Here is a 15,769-nt window from a genome sequence, read left to right on the forward strand (position 1 = left end):
TCTTAAATATGTTTTCACAGAGGCACCACACACTTAGCTCATTGGCTGAGCTTTGGCCTATGGTGGGTCCGTTGCTGTGTCCAGCACAGGGCAGCCCCTGACCTTTCCCACAGCGGCCATTCCTGCACCCCCCTGTGCTACCAAAACCTTGCCACAAATACCCAGTACAGACACATATTAAAAGAGATTGTGTCTTTCAAAACAGTGATTTGGGATTGGAGTGGGAAAAAAAGGTTCCTCTGTATGCTTCCGCAATGCTGTTTTGTGGGCACAGAGAAACATAAAGGTGCTCTTGGGTTCATTGGGTTTAGCCCAATTCACAAATTTTCCCAAGTCTAGTCTAAAATTGTTTAGATTTTCTAGTACTAGAACCACCCGTCAACGCAGAAGAGTCTTCTCTGCTGTTATTAATGTTCAACTCCCTTCTTACTCCATACTCCTCCCTCATCATGACAATGTTCTTCTGGCTAAATTCATGATGGACTCCAGCTCTGTGGTGTGCAGCACTACTAAACATGAGGAGTAACAGCCCAATTCCAGGAATGGAATTTGTAATGCTGAATTTGGGGCATTTGCATACACTACAGTGAATATTGAAAAAAATACGATCAGAGACTAGGATTTGTGACAATGATGGTGCTGAGCACAGGAATGTCCACGGCCCTACATTGGAGACAACAATGACACAGGTTGTGTGGAGTTTCTTCCACATGAGTTCATGTGCCTATCCAAGAGCAGCACTTAGGCAATTTGTGAAATTGGGACTTGGAGCATGAAACTTATTCCCATGTTTAGACACTTAGACCTCTATCTTCTTATAAAACACTAACAGCTGTGTTGCATCCTGCAATCAGAGCACCTGCTGAAGAAACAAAGGGCTACATCCTACATTCCAGCTGAGATGTGTAGGTATAACTGCAATTATTTGGGGAAGGGAGAACAGAAGTACCTCCCACCACCACCCTCACTCACTGTGTCTATTTTGAAACTGGAAGAGGAGCATAAACCCCACAGGTGTGTGGAACAAACAGGTAGGAAGTCTTTTGTGTGGCACCTGTTGGAAAAACTGTGCCTTGGGGTTCTGCTCTGACTGCTTAGGCATTTTACATTTGACATTTATTGGATGAGGAAAACAAAAAGTCCAAAGAGCACAGCATATCTCTGGGATGATCTTGGCTCAGCTCTACGCTGTAGGGTGACAGCAAGACACATTCTGCATAGTCCAGACCTGTGCCCAGCAGTACCAACTTCCCAGTTTAGGCCTAAAGAAGCTGGCATTCGAATATATGCCATACGATCTCTAAGTATGTCTCCGGCATGTGGCTGCTCACTTGTTCAGTGCTGGGCTGCTGTTGAAGTACAGAGTGTCCCTAGATCACTGGCAGTGTCCAGCAGGTGCTGTGAACAATACCATGGTGTGGGCTTCAGGGAACTCAACACCTGATCCCTCTGGGAGAGAAGGACAAACATAAACATCATAAGTACATTAAGGTATCACCTTCTGCTAACAGAAAGAAATGCCACTGCTCAGCTATCTTTAGTAAGGCTTATCCTAGAGGTCAATCTTGAGCTAGGTCATGACATGAATTTAAAATACAATGTTGTGGTTTGGATCCATCTGTTGGCTTTTGAACTTCCCTACTTCTCCCCATACCATGTGGAATAACAATGGAGAATGCCAAATTTCAGGTGTAATGAGGCATTTTTCTCTTCTCTGCAGAAGCTCTGTTGCCACCTCTGCCGAGAAGTAAGCACCATCACAGTCAGCAGCACCATTCCCTGCTCGCTCAGTTGGTTCTTTCTCACCAGACTTAGATGCTGTCCACAAAACCAGGAAAGAGAAGCCATCCAAAGCCCTGCTCAGGCAGCAGTGGTGCAGACTGTGGGAAGCTTGGGTTCATATCCATCTTCTGCCTAAACCTCTGAATGTATATCCCACCACAGGCTGTCTGCTACCAGGGGGAGAATGTTTGTCTTTCGCTTTCCATTTATGGTTGGCATACAATGGTGTATAGGTATAAAGTCTCAGTTAGTGAGATACAGGGTTCTTCTCACATTGTCACCATGCTCTAAGGGGAACAGCTTCAATTTGAGAGAACCCTCGCCACAAAATCATGAGTAGTCCACAGTGTTAAAGCTTTGTGGGTCGAGTCTCTTCAGGCAGGTGAGGGATTTGCTCCATCACCACTGTAAACTGGTGCTCTACTAAGCTAGTGAATGAACAAGAGTGAAACCCTCTGCTAGTTGACTTAACAAATTTGGTCTGAAAACAGTGCTGAGGCAAAATAATTCCACAACTTTTGCCTCGGATACACAAAGAGTTAAGGGGAAATTGCAATCCTTTGTCATTATTAAACAGATTTTTTTTAAAAATGTGTTTTGCTCAAACTTGCTTCCACTGAGTGCATGGGAGGGAGATAACTGAGGCTGGGCAGAGTTACTTGAATCCTGCAAGTAGGTGAGGTCCTACGGGGCTGGAGGCATTTCCCTTTGGAAATGAAGGCCAACCCTGAACCTACTCTGTACTTGCAGAAAGATCATGAGAGCTAGAAGCACAGAGGACCTTGTCATTCCTATACAAGCTCCCCCTGTGCAACACTTCTACCATCTTCGGACCAGCACCCTTATGGGTGCATCTATGTATGCTGCTCTGCTCCAGCCATGGCCAGGCTCTGGCTGGAATGTGGACCTATCTATTATATCTGGGGCCAGGTCAAATGGACTAGGACTTTGCCATGTGCAGGGTCCTTCAATGGGACCTTGCGTCATATAAAGACAGAGTCTTCCACAGTGGAAAGACAAAGTCCGTGAAAATGATTAGAAGTCCACATCCTCCATCACTCTGATCCCTGAGATTTGGGCACCATTCACAAAATGAGCATATGGGGTCTGTCTCTGCCCCAATAGGAAGGAAATCGCTGCCCCTTAAAATCAGATCACTATGCTTTGGTGACTTCATCACAGTTTTTGTACTGTTTTGAATGCATCAAACAGAAAAGGCTAGCTGCTGCTGCCACCTGCCCCAGGCACAGTGTGATTTGGTGGCAGAGTTCTGGTTGCAGCTTAGGACATCACTTGTGTTTATGTGTGAGAATCGCACTCCCCTGCCAAAGTACAAAACATCAGGCCACATGCTTTCTAGCACACCAGCTGTCATGTGCATCCAGGGGGAACCAAACCCCAGGAACAGCAACAGCCCAGCCCTGTGTGTCTCTCCTGGCTACAAGCACACCTGCAAATACAACCATGCGCACATGCAGGAAATCTGTGCACGCTCCTCAGAGTGCCCCGATGCGACATGGGTGTCTGTGCGCACACCCTGGCACTGCCTGGCAGCAGGAGGTCAGCCCCAGCCCCGGCTTGCTCTCTGCTCCATCTTGAGTTTGCTTTAATGGCTCCTCCGAGACACTGCCTCAGCGCAGTGAGCTTATGAATGTGACATATCATTCAATATCATCTACCATAAGCCACTCTGTTACCATGGCAACTGCTTCCTTAGCCCAATTCCTGGGGCTCCTCAGGTCTGCTTGATATTCACCTTGACACCTTTGCTGGAGACCTTGGGGAAATGCATTAAGTGTGAAAACACCTTGCACTTATTGGGCCAAGGTAATTCCTCCCTACATGGATGTGCACATCGTATCATCTCCAAGAGAGGGGGTCTCACCTCCCTGACTCCTATCCATCCTCCACTTCCCTCTCTCCCTGCATGGCTAGTAAGCTGCAAAACCAAACCTGGCCAAGAGCCTGGGGTCCTCTATAATCAGAAATGCTGAATTCTCAGTGCTGTGGCCCAGGCTCCTGCTGAAAGAGCTAGGCAGATGTGATTAGGAGAGTATGTGAAATATTGACCCTAGCTAACATGATTTCTCCGTATTTCTGATCCCCTGCATGTGGCTAGCTTTCCTTACTTTGAGCCTTCCTTCTTTCATGTCCAATTATTCTTTTTTTTCCCTTGTTTTCTCAGCCAGGCATTAAGTTTTCTGCTCAGTCTCCTGATTTGCCTTCCTTCCCAGGGATTTCTTCTTAGGAACTTTGCCTTATGCATTCTTTTGCTCTGCTCCTATGTGTCTGTTTCACCCCTGGTTGATCCATTGCCCGCACTGTCCCTGTTCCCTAATTCCTGCCAGGTTATAGGACTGACATTTTTGTACACACCTACCAGGTTCTGTCCCTGGCTCCTTACACCCCTCAGAGAGAAGCACGACAGGGCATCATAAGGGTAAAGAATGAGGTTTAATAGCAGTCAAGATGCCTAGTCAGGCAAATTTTCAGGAGATACGGCAAGTGATAACTGTGAATAAATTTGTTTTAGCCATTCCCCAGCCTTTCACAATAGCTGTTAATGATGGCACCATGGGTTCTTCTGCTCTATCCCGGCATGTCAGATATCTCTCCAGCACTCCTACCTATGGATAATTTTGGTTTGCCTAATGATGAGTCCTCACTGGAGATTTCCAGAGGTCTGTTTCAAAAGCCAGTCACAGAGTGAGTGAATGGCAGAGATTTACACAGTCATGCTGGAAGGCAGTGATATTGTGGAAGGAAGAAGAGTTGGTGCTGTTAGAAATGTCTTCTTTTCTCCAACATGCCTGGGAAGATCTCATCTGATTTCCTGTTTACTCTTCATTTGATACTTGGTTAGATGGGAGGTCTTCATAGAAAGGATCTAAACTGCACAGAATCTCTAGCAAGTGACAGAAAGGAAGGGGAGAATTTATGTTCCCTGGTTTGGAGCACAGTACCAATGCCAAACACCTTTTTTTATTATGCCTTGTTTGGAGACTTTAAGTCCTCTGTGCCAAGGAATCACTTCTTTTTATTTTCTGGAGCAGAAGGGTGTTATCCCATTTCTTTCTCAGCATGCAAGAAATTGGGAAACTGAGGCACCATGACCATAACAATAGCATAAAATACCGCTGTGTTGCCTACACTGCATGTGTTGCCCACACTGCCTGCAGCAGGAGGAGGAACTGGATCTGATGGAGGACCATGGGTGGAGCACAGAGGATGTTTCGTAATTTGCAAGTGCTTGGTACAGTCGCCACAGAGCACACATGCTCTGGCCCATGCTCAGCCACAGCAGTAGCTTCAGCTATCAAGAGGACTGGTGCTGGGAGAGGAACAATTGAAGCTAAGCATCTAGGAGATGGGGCTGCCCTGTGCTGTCCTCACAGCCATTCCCTCTGTCTCCTCCTGTGATGTCTGGGCTACTGCAAAGGTTTTCAGATAGCTGGGAAAGAATCAAGGAAGCCTTTTTGACAGGGAATGATATTTGAGCCCTACAAAAATCTTGTGCTTTTGATAGCACTCTCACCAGGAAGATGTCTCAGGGCAGGAGAACCTCCTCTGCTCTGCAGTTGTATCTGCTTAACCAGCAGGGGAGAGACCAGGCTGAAGCCTGTTTTCCAGCTTTGGAGAAGGGAATTACATGTGAGCTTCACTTGCAGGCAGCCCCCTACACCCTCCCATCCTGCTGCCAGCCCACGGCCATTTCCTCTTCTTTCTGCTTCTGAAAGGTTTCAAGCCATGCCGGATTTTACCCATATTTCACCCATCCCAGGAGTGTGGTTTTGTATCAGTGATGGCTCATCCTGCAGAGCAGGACTGCAAATTCCCCAGCCTGCCAGCAACGCAGTTACAAGGGAGCTCTCCTGGCCAGACCCAGAATTAGTTCTGACTTCTGGTCCCTGTATCTCTAACTCTGCTCAGTATTTACCTGATACCTGACAACCCGTGGGCAGCAAAGAAATCTCAGTTTCCCCCAGTTCCTAGCTGAAATCCCTAAAGTCAAGGTTACACAGTATGGCCACATCTTGCCTTTTCTCTTTTTGTATTTATGTCATTTACATTCCTGGGAACACTGTGGCCACCTTCACAGCAGAGTGGTTGACTACATTCCCCCCACCCATCAGAGCACCCTCCTGGTAGCTGGGGCACTGTCCTGAGGAAGGGTAGTTCTGGATTTGGGGATCACAAGCAGCCTTTTTGGTGGCTTTTCACAGGAGTGTGTTCTGCCCATTAGGCTTTTCTACATGACACTGATGCTGTCCTCACCTCCAGCTAAACTTTAATGAGCCATAGAGCCAACCCCAGAAGAGCCTGGCATCTGTGAGCTCTAGCTTCAGAGAGATGTCACAAATCCAGGCAAGCAAGAATTTCAGACATGTTTGTGCTTGCTACTGGCTGGCTGTGCTATGCCTACACTCATCATGTGGCTACTGTGAATCCCACCCCACGTGACTCGCTTTCTCTGAGGTGCTGGATGGGAAAGTGCCCGTCCTTGCTCTGTGCTATGCATGGCAGCCAGGAGCTGGACCTCAGCACTCAGCACTTGCAGGCCTCACCCTAAGCCTAAGGAAACACTTTGCTGACAATTGCATGGACACTGTAAGCCATAGGGTAAGAGTACCTTGAAATGGCAACAAACATGGGACCACAACAGCCAGGACCAAAAGACAGGACTGGGGAAGCAGTGCTTTGCTTCTCACCTGGAGAAGAGAAGGTATGGGTGGGCTGGGGAATTCCTGCTCAACCCTTCTCTGGTGGCTTATTACTTGTGAAATACTTTGTGTACATCTGAGAACATTTGATCTTCTCTGATACCAAAAGATCATCAAGAGAAGTTGTCAGCTTTTATGGTAGGGGTTGAATTGGGGAGGGAAGCAGGTTGTTAATGCTAAGATATCTTTCCTGCCCGGACCGGTTTAACCTGTGATAAGATGTAAGGTTAGGATGTACTGTCACAATGCTTGATCTCAGTCCAAGACAAGTTTTGAGCAATTGCTCAAGGGCATGTTTGAGCAAACAGAGCCATTCTGGATTTGGGCTAGTCTCTGGGACTGGACTTGGAGAGCCAGAGGCTGTGTACCTGCGAGTATGAGAACACCGGTATGCTGGAGGCAGTTTGTGATGGTAGGACAATCAGAAAAGGCATTAACACCCTCCCCACCCTCTGCAAGCTTCTGGACACTGTTCTGCTGTCATCACTCTACATTCAGCAATGTCTCACTGCTTTGGAGATATTCCCAACTTTAAACCCAGACACTTCACACAGATTCTGCTGAGGATCCCCTTCACCCCACCCACCCCAATAACTCCACAGCCCTAAACGCCCAGCAGCTGTCTTCATGCATGGAGACCCCAAAACTGATCTGACAGGTAGTTCTCTAATGCTGAGGTGGCATAGAAAGACAGTAAATTGTTGTCATCTCACCATCCAACTTTTGCTCTTCACTCCGTCTGCTCCTTGTCTAGGACTACATATCTATAAAGGCTTGCCTATAGGAACCAGAGGAAGAAATGGATGCTCTTCCCAGGATGGTCTCCTCTATCAGGTAGGAAAACAGGGTCAGGCAGAGCCCCTGGCAGAGATAAGGTGTGTAGGCAGAACTAGGGATGGTCCCTGCATGATATGGCAGTTCCTGCTGGCACAGCATTGGCATCCTTGGCAGGAGCAGCTGGGTGCTGTTCAGGAGAGGAATACAAACAGCACAGCTTGTAGGAAATATGGGAATCATATGGGGCTGATCACCTGGCACTTTCATTTGGTTGAACTTGTATGAAAAATGACTGTGAAAGACTGTTAGAATCCTTACAATTAGGATTGTAATAAGAATGTAATAAGAAGCATTTCCTACCAACCCAGAGAAGTAAACATGTAATGAACTTGAAACCTTTCAAGCAGCATTGCATTACACCTCCAGTCAGGCACTCTCTGGATGACGAATGTAGCTGAAACAGCTATGAAGAAGAGCTGTGAAGATGGCATCTGCATGGGTAATGAGTGCAGTCTGCCCTACACCTTGGCTTTTACTTTCATGAAATCGGAAAGGTGGAAAAGCCCTCTGGGGACCTCTAACCTATCCTCCTGATCTGTCCCCAGGGCTAACTTCAAAGTCAAATCAGATTGCTCATGGCCTTGTCCAGTCAAGTTTTGAAAATCTCCAGGGCCAGTGATTTTTTACTACTCCCTTTGCTATAGATCATTCCCCAGACAGGCCAAACAGACCCAGTTCCCTCATACACCATGCACTCAACACACTTAGGTATTTTAGTGACGCTCCACTGGACTCTGCAGGCTTTCTTGGCATCCCCCTTATACTGGAGTGCCCCCAAACTGTCCACAGTTCTCCACATGCAGCACCAGGAGCGTTGAGCAGACAGGAATAAAACCACGTCCCCCCTCCCTCCAGCTGTGCTCTTGCTAATACAGCCCTGTCTGGGCTGGGGATGTGCTGCCACTTGGGGAACAGGCGGAAGAGTTAGCTTTGGTGCACGTCCATCTGTTTTTTTTGATCTACATTGGTGTGTGATGAGACACCTGCCCCATGCATCAGCACATTTACTGCATGTCCCACCCAAGATACATCCTTTAGGAAGGCTATCACAGGAGAAGGACTGACTATTAGGAGAGCAGACTAGAAGATGTGCTTTACCCAGAAACAAAATGATGGTCTGGAGGAGATAGGGTTGCTATCTGTAAATATTTTGGGGAACTGGGACTACCTGGGAAGGAGATGTTTTAAGCAATTGGATAGTGGTGGGTCAAGGAAAGATAGGGATGAATTCACAGGCCATCTAAGTTTAGGCTGGAAACTTAAGGTGGTATAAGGTACAGTGGTAGTAGCAGTCTGGAGAAAACTTCCAGTTTCATGTCAGGAGGGAGGAAAGTTCAGAGGAGGTAAGCCAAATGAAAAAGGATGGCAAATTTAGAAGAGAGCTGCCTGGAAGCAGGTGGAGAAGGGCTGGGTTGCTGTTGTGGGTGGGAGCTGACAGGATTTATTGACAGGCACCCAGATGACTTAACACAACCTGACATGCCCAGTTTCGGCCAAATAACTTATACCTTTCACACCAGAAGTGTAAGCCCTAGGTTAGTTTGGCCTTCTTAGAGCTGAGTCAGGTTCCTGTGGGCTCAAGGGAACCTAGCAGAAATACAGGAAATTTTTGGTTTTAGCGGTTTTCTCTGGGCCTTTAAGCTGGGAGTTGAGGCAAGAAAAAGGAAAGGGATATTCTGTGGGTAACTGGGGCAATTCTGGCCAGTTCCCCAGCTGCAGCTTTGAAGATTGAAGGGGGGGGCAAGTAGCAGCAGAGTGAGAAAATCAAAGGCACGTCTCTAAAGCTACATTAAAAAAAAAAAAAAAAAAAGGAAAGCATTTCATCTATCTGCTTGCATTTTCTTTGGTGCTTCTTTTCCATTGCTTTGATAAACAAGACACTAAAGAAATGTTATGGAAGAAATTTCCTTCCCCTGACAAGCACTTTCCCTTATCTATTTTCCCCCAAATGAAAAGAGTATTTTAAAAAAAAAAACAGAGAGAGAAAGAAAGAAAAGAAAGGAAAAAAGCTGTAAAGGTTTCTGTGATTTAACAAGGCCATTGTGGGAAATATTAAAGAAACAGAGGAAACCAATGGCTGGCTTTGATGTAGAGCCTTTGAAAAACCTGAGCAGTGAGAAACAGCCCTGACCCATGCATGTCCTCATAAAAGGGAAGAGCAGGACGTGTCACACCAAAGCCAGGTCTCTGTCTGTCGAAATCACATGAAGGTGCCGGGTCCAAACATGGTTTTGCTGACACTCAGTGTCAGACTGTCTGTGTGCAATCCAGCTGTTTCAATCTAGCCAGAGGGTGGAGCAAGCAGGGAGAATGGGCTGGAGGAGAGGCTGCTGCATGGCAGCTGTTGCTCTGCACACCAAGGTGTGTAAGGAGCAGAAAGCTGCAGGAATCACCTCCCCTCTTCATACCATATGTTTCTGGCCAGGAAGCAGGATGGGATTACTGGTGTGCATGAGAGACAGAGAAGGGCTACTTGACTTTGCAAGGCTGTAGTCAGCCTCCACTAAGGATGGAGCAGCTGAGAATGCTCCTGTTTCATCTGAAGAGCCCTGCAGGCTTGCAGGATGCATTGCACACAGTGAGATGCATTGCTCGCAGGATGCATTACATGCAGTGAGAGGGCAGAAGCACACTGTGGGTGAACACTGGGGCTCTGAAAGGTGGTGGCCAGGTCCCTTGAAACCAGTGCTGGTAGGAAACCTGTGGCTGGGGTCTGTGGCAGGAGGGAGGAATGAGGCAGGAGGTCACAATCATATGCCATGGTGAGCACTGTCTCTTCTTCACATCAGCTCAGCCCCTCTACTCACTGGCAAACCCAAAAGAGACATGGACATACTGGAGAGAGTCCAATAAAGGGCATGAAGATGATGAAGGGACCAGAGCATCTCTTATGTGAAAAAAGGCTGAGAGACCTGGGAATGTTCAGCCTGGAGAAGACAAGGCTCAGGGGGGGATCTTATCAGTGTATACAGTGTATATAAATACCTGAAGAGAGGGTGCAAAGAGGACATAGCCAGGTTCTGCTCAATGGTGCCCAGTGCCAGAACAAGAGGCAATGGGCAAAAAATGAAACAAAGGGGCTCCGTCTGAATATCAGGAAACACTTTTTCATTGTGAGTGTTACTGAGCAGTGGAACAGGTTGCCCAGAGAGGTTGTGGAGTCTCCATCCTTGGAGATATCCAACAGTCATCTGGATATGGTCCTGGGCAACCAACCCTAGGCGGCCCTGCTTGAGCAGAGGGATTGGACAAGATGACCCCCAGAGGTCCCTGCCAACCTCAACCGGTCTGTGATGCTGTAATTCTGATACATCAGCTTTAGGTCATACTATTCCAATAAGCTCTGGGCACAGAGTCGGGGAAGATGTACAAAGTCTCTGAAGTCTTTGCTCTGACACATCACAGCAAGAATTTGTGACAGCTTCACCTACATGAGAGATGGGAACATTTCCAGAAAGTAAATGTAATCCTTCCAGCAAAGGGTTCATGACAAAATGTCTCAAAGACCATTTGGGAAAGCATTTTTCTTGGCTTGAGTCCTCATTCATGAATCTTTGAGGACTAAACTAAGCCACGTACTCTGCTAGTGGCTAATGGTGCAGGAAATGAGCACTCAGAGAGAAGGTACCAGTTAGATAAAACAGTCTCCACAATCACAATACAAAATTAGCTGAGAGCCTTGTGGCAGCCACAGATTAATCTCATTGCAGTCTTAGATGCAGCTATTCCAGCAGATGAAGGATCTGTAAGCCTTATGAGGATTAGTTTGTGTGGCAGCGTGTGCCTTACAGGAGTGGAGGTAGGGGAGGTCTCCCTAGGGCAAGAGTGGTTGGAGGACAGTGACAGATCTTGACTCCCATACAGCACACCCCAGTCCCTCGCACCACCCCACCTTCATGACCTCCCATCATTGCTCCCCTTCCTCCCACTGCTGACTCAGACCCCCCCACCCCACAAGTACATCCTCACTCTGTGAACTGTACTGATGGCCCCTTCCAAACAGGAAATTCGGTGGCACCCCCCAACCTCCACCATCACAATTGGGCACTGCTTTTAACTCAGGTGATCCCATGGAGAGGTCTTGAGCCTGGTCTGTCTCCAGGCACAGCCATAGCTGTGAAATTAGCAGGGATAGAGAGCAACAGAAGAGTATGCAGTAGACTAAGAACAGGGAGGTGAGCACAGAAGCCTGCACTGCTATGTGGCAAGGGATTGATCCCAGGAATAGGGAAAACTGCAGAAATCAAAGACCCGTGACACCCCCGATGACCACCTGCTCCCACAGAGGGGAAGGCCACCACCTCTCCTGGCATGGGTCAGGGACAGCTGAAGCCATTTCTGGGACAGGGGCTATTGAATTCCGCCTCAGTGCTAGATTGAAGGTCACCTGCAGGTTGCTCCACCTGAAACAAAATAGGTTCCAATGACAGGGAAGTTCAAAAGTTCAGGAGCACGCCTGACAGTGAAACGTGTTGGAAAATAAAGACCTTAATTACAGTGACCATTTCTGACCCTGCCATTGTTAGTGACTCAGTTGCTAAAATGCCGCATTGAGTGGAGGCTGGCGCTGGTGACTGTGCAAGCAGGCTTGGCAGCAGGGCAGCGAGCAGGAACACTGACAGCCAAGGCTGTAAGGTACATCTCTCCAGTAAAAAGCCCAAAATGCCGTGCAGACCTGTATGGGGCCTCAGTCTGACTGTCCATTCAGGTGAGGTCCTCTGGACCACTGTCTTGGATGTATTTCTTACTGTTCCAAACCATCATGCAAATTCTGGTGTTTCTTATCTTGTTTTGAATCTGGGATGAAGGGAAAGCATTGCTTGAAGCTTGCCTTAAACCTTGAACCAGTAGAGATAATTTTCCAGTAAGGGCTTCAATTCCTGGGTTTTTTTGCATGCAACTCTGTGCAACTGACCTTAAAAAGTGGGGGTGAGTGGAAGAAGATCCAGAACACAGATGAGGTGAACTGACAGCATCCTGCTTGAACAGTGCTCTGAGCATGAGACCAGGTCAAAGAACAGAAGGGTCCACAAAAGACCCCTAGGCAAGGAGTGGAGTGCTGGGTAATCTCAACAGAACCTGCAGGTTTCAGCTTGCTCTGCTGGAGCCAAAGTCTCTACTTGGAAGGTAATCTCTTCTTTCCAGCCTTTCCTGAGAAGTTTAATTTTAAGAAGAATTATATATGCAGATACCCTTCAGTTTGACTTCCAGCTATGCTGTCCTGTGGGAACACTCCAGCTGGCCACACAACTCCCACCAAGACTAGTAGTGGATACCTTAGGGTGGATGCAAGAACAGAACAAAATGATTCTTCAAACTTCCTCAGTGTATTCTCTCAGCGTCTGTAGCTTATGGATTTTTTTAAAAACAGAGGTGTTATTTTTTTCTTTTATTAATCCGCCTGATTGCTTTTTGAACCCATGACAACTTTCAGCAGCAAATGCACCGTGTGGTGATGAGTTCTACAGCTTAATTATATGTTGCACTGGGCCATTCAGGCTTACTGATGTGAGTCTCAACTATCACATGTGTACACTGGGCTGGGCTGACAAATCTTTAGTGAACCCATCAAAAAATCACAGCATCACAGACTGGTTGAAGCTGGAAGGGATCTCTGGAGGTCATTTGGTCCAACCGCCCCCTGCTAAAGCAGGGCCACCTAGAGCTGGTTGCCCAGGACCACCTCCAGATAACTTTTGGATATCTCCAAGGATGGAGACTCCACATCCTCTCTGGGCAACCTGTGCCAGTGTTCTGTCAAATGTGCAAAGTCCTTGTCACTGGCAGTGAAAAATCATGTTTAGAAATGTCAGGTGTACACATGGATAGCTCTACCATCTGTGTGATGGGGGCATTTAAACTGATGGATGAAGTACAGTGTGCTAGATTAAATGTGTATCATGTAGGTACTTAGAACTGAGGGTAGCCCCAAGTAAAATGAAGTCATAGGCACAGCGATCCAATCACAGTCAGCTCCAGGAATCTGTATGTGACATCAGGGTCGGAGCTTCTATCTCACTGCCCCAAGCTGCGAGCTGTGAGTTTTGGGTATCCATTAGCACCAAGGTGATGGGGATAAGTGGAAATAACAGCAGGATAAAAATGTAGCAGAAAGGCATCCCCAGGAGTCCCAGCTCAATGACAAGGAAGTTCAAAAGTTCAGGAGCATGCCTGACAGTGAAACGTGTTGGAAAATAAAGACCTTAATTACAGTGACCATTTCTGACCCTGCCATTGTTAGTGACTCAGTTGCTAAAATGCCGCATTGAGTGGAGGCTGGCGCTGGTGACTGTGCAAGCAGGCTTGGCAGCAGGGCAGCGAGCAGGAACACTGACAGCCAAGGCTGTAAGGTACATCTCTCCAGTAAAAAGCCCCTATTCAGCCATTTTGGGCTGAAAGTCTCCCGGGCCTGCAGATATATCTCTAGAGGAAGAGCATGCAGCAGGGGCTGTGCGTGCAAGTATCTCAGAGAAATGCAGACATAGAAGATTTCACTGGTAAAGCAGGAGCAGGAATCCACAAGGGAAATTTGTTGAGGTAAGTGCCTGATTTGCAGGTACTTATGCAGACCTTCCGTGACGCCTCTAGCAGTGACTTTAACTTACAGTTTGATTATGTGAGGGCCAGCAAGGCTGGAAATAAGGTATTGTGAAGCTTGACTTTTTTTCTTGCTCATGACTTGGGAGCAAGATCTGAGACTTCTTACACTCACATGGTGAATTATGTGTCCCAGTCAAGGAGAGACACAGAGTTACACTGAGGAGTTAATGGCAGGTTCATCAAATTGAGCATTAGTTGCATGAACCAATTAAAAGGAAACCTTTTTATGAAACTCACCTTCCATGGCTCTATTGCATTTTTGTTCATGTTATTGTGCTATTAACCATTTATTTCAGGTGCCAGCCCCACTCATTGGTGTGAGTGAACAAGGTGAATCTATTCCTTTTACTCTGTGTAAAAGTAAACCCAAAGAAATAATCTGTGCTAAATACAGTATTTTCCTGAGCTTCACCAATGAACAGAAAATTATTTATGAGACGTACTGGTCTCTGCACCAACTGAGCAGAGCCAGGACCTTTATACTGTGCCACAAGAAGGACCACAGGGTGGTTCAGCAGTCTCTCTGCTCACAGAAAGCAGTAGTGCTTCAGTAAGTATTAATTTTGATTACCAGTTTACAAACTACCAAAGGACATGGGCTGAAGTCCAGTGCTGGCAAAATCTCTGCTTCTCAGCTATCATAGCTCCATCATGTTCCCTGTGAGACCATCACTTCCCCCAACTCCTCCATCCTTACTGTCTTTAGTGCTTCTCAGGGGACACAGATGTGTTGTGCAGCTTCAGGCTCTGTATACATATTAAATTATTTGTGAGGTACCTTACAGATCCTTACTGAGTACTTTTTAGAGAGTGTGCTTATAAATATATTAACTCCTTACAGCTCTGAGACATCTGACACTGAATCCTTCCCCTTTTCCATGCTGTTTAGGACTCAGTAAGCCAGGAAAAAACTTTATTTCCTTAACAATTTATTACATATGATCTAAGGTAACATGGGTCTTAAATTTGTCTGTCACAAGAAGAAAACCCAGAATTATGTCAACCTATTGTCCACAGTGTGCAATTTATCCAACAAATTAATCTAATTTTGTCTTAGCCTACTGCTTGCCAACATACTTTTGGAACTGGTTTCCTATGGGAAATGGCTTGATCAGTTTGTTAGGTGCTTTAGAACAGTTTCCTCTGCCGTGTGAGCTGACTCCTGTCTAAATCTTTTCCCTTGACTGAGACAGATTTTACAAGCCATAAGGCACTTCTAAGCTCTCTGATGAATGTTAGTATTCATGCAGGACAGGTGTACAACCGGGGTGAGGTGGACCCTATGTAAGAAGCACAGTGAGGCCTGGAAGAGTCTTTAGGATTAAATAAAGGTTAAAAAGGGCCTATACAGTAGGAAGTGTATCTCAAACTAAAGCTGTTCCTGTGGAAAGACAATATAGACTTACAATGAACCAGAAAGGGGTCAGGAGAAGCAGAGGCACAAGAAAATGCTGGAGACTCTGCGGGTGCACATCAGTGCAGCTCCACTGATGTCATTAGCAGTGCTGTTAAAATTCACACAGGTTTCAAGCTGACCTAAGGGTCTTCAATGACTTACTTGAAAAGTAATTGAGAACACATCAAAATGTTTCCAAGCAGCTTCCCTGGGCTGGCTAGGAAGCAAATAGCCTGTACCTGAGCAATCAGCTGGCCCAGGTGGAGCATTTGAGGTAAGCCCAAGGTGTGGATGAATGCAGTTCCTTCCTCAGCACAGAGCTCTTTATTGCTGTATGTAGGAATGATTTTTCTCTTCTGTTCTCTGCTTCTGAGCCCTCTCTGGCAGGGTGGTAAGATACACCTCTGTTCTGAATTGCAGGTCATTGTTCTGA

The 15,769-nt window shown here is 46.7% G+C and overlaps 1 protein-coding gene across 1 annotated transcript in view; it reads left to right on the plus strand.

Moving 5' to 3' along the window:
- Window positions 1-13,652: 13,652 nt before the first annotated feature.
- LACTBL1 (lactamase beta like 1) overlaps window positions 13,653-15,769 on the plus strand; it is a 50,892-nt gene continuing 48,775 nt past the window's right edge. Inside the window, exon 1 of the mRNA XM_030018035.1 lies at window positions 13,653-13,877. The gene's annotated coding sequence lies outside the window, so the exon portion shown is untranslated. The remainder of the gene's footprint in view (window positions 13,878-15,769) is intronic.

Source organism: Aquila chrysaetos, chromosome 6 (assembly GCF_900496995.4).
Source record: "Aquila chrysaetos chrysaetos chromosome 6, bAquChr1.4, whole genome shotgun sequence".
In the NCBI taxonomy this organism is placed as follows: Eukaryota; Metazoa; Chordata; class Aves; order Accipitriformes; family Accipitridae; genus Aquila; species Aquila chrysaetos.